Genomic DNA, 936 nt, shown 5'->3' on the forward strand with positions numbered 1-936 from the left:
AACTCACTCTGTAGACCAGGCTGGCCTTGAACTCAGAAATCTGCCTGCCTCTGCCTCCAAGTGCTGGGCTTAAAGGCGTGTGCCACCACTGCCCGGCTTTAATGCTTATTTTTATTTTGGTTTATGTGTATGTGTTTGTGTATATGTGCTACATGTGCAGGTACCCACAGATGCCAGCAGAAGGTATTAGAGCCCCAGAAGCTGGAATTATGGGCAGTTGTGCGCCGTCTGCCCTGGGTGCTGCTAAGGAACTCAGATCCTCAGACAGAGCAGCTAGTGCTCTTAAGCCCTGAGCCATTTCTCCAACCATATATGTATATAAAATGGAACACCACACCTTCTGCCTCCATTGATCAATCCTGATAACTGCCCTTTTACCTCTGTGAGATCAACCTGGCTAGCTTCCGTAAGGGAGAGATGTCATCGTCTTCCTGTGTCTGGAGTATTTCACTTAGACTGACAGTCTCCAACCCTGTTACCTTGCTTGACAGGATTCTGTTCTTACTGGCTGAACCGTATTTCATGGTATATAAGTGCCACGTTTTCTTTACTCGTTCATCCTTCATCACCGCTTGGGCTGCTTCCATTTCAGGGCCTTTGTGTTCTCACTTCAGTAAACACACGTACTCTCATTTTTGTTTCTTCAGCATACTGGTTTCATTTTTACTGGATATATACCCTGGAGTGGGATTGCTGCTAGATATACGGTTGTTCTGCTTCTAGATTTTTGTTATGTTTTGATATGGTTTTTCAGACAAGGTTTCCAGTCATTGAGCCTAGTCTTGAACTGACTAAGTGGTAAAGGATGACCTCATATTCCTGTTCTGCCGTTTGCACCTTCTGCAGGTCGGGACTCTAGGTCTGTGACTCCTCTCCTGTCTCTTTCATTTCTTAAGCTTTCATGCTCCTTTCCAGAATGGTGGTACTGGTTTACCT

General features: G+C 45.4%; 1 pseudogene; it reads right to left on the bottom strand.

The window, feature by feature from the left end:
* Positions 1–566, bottom strand: part of LOC116083315 — a 6,825-nt pseudogene extending 6,259 nt beyond the window's left edge.
* Positions 567–936: the final 370 nt, after the last annotated feature.

This window comes from Mastomys coucha, unplaced genomic scaffold (genome assembly GCF_008632895.1).
Source record: "Mastomys coucha isolate ucsf_1 unplaced genomic scaffold, UCSF_Mcou_1 pScaffold8, whole genome shotgun sequence".
Lineage (NCBI taxonomy): Eukaryota > Metazoa > Chordata > Mammalia > Rodentia > Muridae > Mastomys > Mastomys coucha.